At 43.6% G+C, this 2,957-nt stretch overlaps 1 pseudogene; it reads right to left on the reverse strand.

Annotated features, from left to right (window-relative positions):
- Positions 1–1,824: 1,824 nt before the first annotated feature.
- LOC103274388 lies at positions 1,825–2,748 on the reverse strand (annotated as a pseudogene).
- Between the last annotated feature and the right edge of the window lie 209 nt (positions 2,749–2,957).

The raw sequence follows: 2,957 nt of genomic DNA on the forward strand, positions 1-2,957 counted from the left end.
TTTTCTCAGTGTCTGCCCTCCCAGGGGTCTGGGAGAGACCCATACTCTTCTTTTGGTTTTTCTTCATTTGTGTAGATTTTTTTTCTTTCTCCCCCTTTCCCTCCCCTTCTTTAATTGTGTTTTTGAGGGAAGGTGGGGATGCTTTTATTTCTTTTCTGAAATATCCTGTTTTTCCTTATGAGGGTCTTCTGGCTTTGTTCACTTTTCAGGTTGGAGTGCAGGCTGCAATCTGTACTTTTTGCAGTTTTGAGGTTTAATTGAGGGGAAAGCTGTGGTTCAGAATGTATGTGCTGATTCTAGCATTCATGAACTGCTGTATGAGCACACTGGAACCTACTTCCCTCTGCCTTACAATCTGTCCATTCAGCAGTATGTAGTCTTGGTCCCTAGATTAAAAAGGGGGGTATAAAAGAGGAAAATAATGGAGGAAGGGGGGTCAATAGAAAGTTAGAAAGAGAGAAGAGCGAGAGGGAAAACAGATATACATACCAACTATCAGGTGAGAAAGAGACACAGGGACAGGAAGAAGTGAAGAAAGGTAAGAAAGATTCCCTAAAGAGTACTGATAGCTACACAGAGACAGACCAATAAAATCAAGAAACAGTGTAAGTCAGAAGGCAAACAACAAACGTGATCAAAACAAACAGTCAAAATGATAAAATCATAAGTCAAAATAAGCGATCAGACTAAAGTCACCTCAGCTCTCATCTCCGGCCTCTCCCCTTTGTTTTTCATTGCAGGCAGCTAGATTTACTCGCAGTTTGGGTTTTTTTTTTTGTTTTTAGTCAACTGCCTGGGGGTTGCTTTTGCCTGATTCAGCATAGGGGTGGGGATTTGTCTCCTCTTTCATGATGTTACCTTAGGAACTGAGGTAGGGTTTGTTGATAGGTGGGCGGGGCAATGGGAGTCTCTGCCTGGAGAATGGCTGAGGCAGCTTTTGCAGATGTGTTTCTCTCCGTTTGTCTGGGTCCCCAAGCTTGGGGTCATGTGCTGAGTGCCTCAGCCAGGGTGGACCCAGAGGTCCAGAGCTCCAAGCTCCAAAGGGCAGGCGGAGAGTGGTGAGAGTGGCCCTGGGCCCCCCTACTTCAGCCAGGAATGGGACCGGTGTCTCAGAGGGGCGGGTGCCCAGAGCCTCCCTGAGTGATTGGCAGCTTGGTGCTGGGTGCTGGGTGGGAGACGATGCAGCCAAGGTGGGAACTGGGACCCAAGACTCCCACGCATGCAGTGGAACAGCAGCAGCAGGGGGCCACAATATCTGGCCCTGCATGGGACCGAACATCCCTGGACCTCAGACCAGCATGGCTGGTGGTGGGCTGGGGGATGGGGGAAGAAAAGTAAGAGTCTTTTGGGGAACTCATGTTCGGAGAATCTCACAAGTCCACCTATGCTGTCACCATCTTGTTCTCGTCTGAGTTTTCTCTCTTAATATTAATTTTAAACCACCATTTTCATCTACTACCAGATGATGATTGGAGTCAAATATGTCCAAATTGATCAGTCAAAGTAATGTGTTGGTATGCCTTTGACATTTAAAACAATTATTTTATCTCCATGTAGTCATATTTTTTATTTTTCAAGAGATATATCATTATTTTAAGCAAAAATTTAAATATTCTAATTTAGCTATCCTTAATTTAGCCATTTTCTAATATGGTGAATCCATCAAAGAATATATGTATATCTATCAGATTTGTTCCCATTTTCAGGGCCAGAATTTTTATAATTCTTATTGTTACATAAAGTCTCTTCTTGTGAACTTTTTCTGAGTTTTACTGCACATCTCTTAAGGGGAAAAAAATCTACTGAACTGAAATTTTCTCTTGTTCACATGGTCCATTTTTTGTGTAGTGCTCTGAGGAAGACACCTTTCACCTGAGCATTCCTCGGGTTGTAGATGAGGGAGTTCAGTAGTGGGTTGAAGAGGCTGTAAAACAGAGTGAGGATTTTCTACTGCTCCTGCCATTGACTATTGTCTGGAACCACCAGGCAAACCATCATGGCTATGCCAAAGTAGAACCCAACAACACAGAGGTGGGAGGAGCAGGTGGAAAATGATTTTTTGTGGCCCTCCTTTGACTGGATCTTCAGGATGGCCAAGAGGATGCACCTGTAGGAGACTAGCATCAAGGAAAGGGGCCCAACTAAGATAAGCACACCACCAGCAAAGACAAACATTTCATTAATCCAGGTGTCTGCACAGGCCAGTTTGAGGACAGACAGGATTTCGCAGAAGAAGTGGTTCACTTCCTGGGGTCCACAGAAGGGCAGCCATAAAAGGAAAATTAGATTTATGAGTGTCAGGGAAAATTCTGGCCCAGGAAGTGATAGCCAGGATCATGCACACTCTCCAGTTCATGACAATATAGTGGAGTAGATGGCAGATTGCCATGAACCTGTCATAGGACATCACCACCAAAATCATGCACTCTGCAGCAGCAAAAGTAAAAAAAAAAGCTATCTGTATAATGCATGAGAAAAAGGAGATCCTTTTTTGTGTTTCACTAGATTTTCCAGCACGTTGAGCAAATTGCTGGAAGAATAGGACATGTCAATGATGACCAGGTGTGACAGGAAGAAGTACATGGGAGTGTGCAGTCTGGGATCCAGACAAATGAGTCCCAGGATCATTCCATTTGCCAGCAGGCTGAAGATAAATAGGAGGGTGCAGAAGGTGAGCACTTCCATCTCTGCACTGAGCTGGAATCCCACCAGGATGAATTTTGTAATCCATGATTGGTTGACCCCCATTCCCTTTATGATACTTTGTAAAGCGCAGAACTGTGAAAGAAAGCTCACAGTTGAGAATCAAGGAAAATTGAGTTATTTATTTCAAATTGAGCTCAGTAGACACTTGTATACCTGTCTCTACTTGACTGGCTTTTTTTTTTCCCTCAGTGTTTCTTTGTGTTTTTCTCTTTAACTTTTTTAACTCAAAGTTTCAGCTAAATGTCAAGAAT

Source organism: Carlito syrichta, unplaced genomic scaffold (assembly GCF_000164805.1).
Source record: "Carlito syrichta isolate Samal-C Ts95f unplaced genomic scaffold, Tarsius_syrichta-2.0.1 Scaffold314765, whole genome shotgun sequence".
In the NCBI taxonomy this organism is placed as follows: domain Eukaryota; kingdom Metazoa; phylum Chordata; class Mammalia; order Primates; family Tarsiidae; genus Carlito; species Carlito syrichta.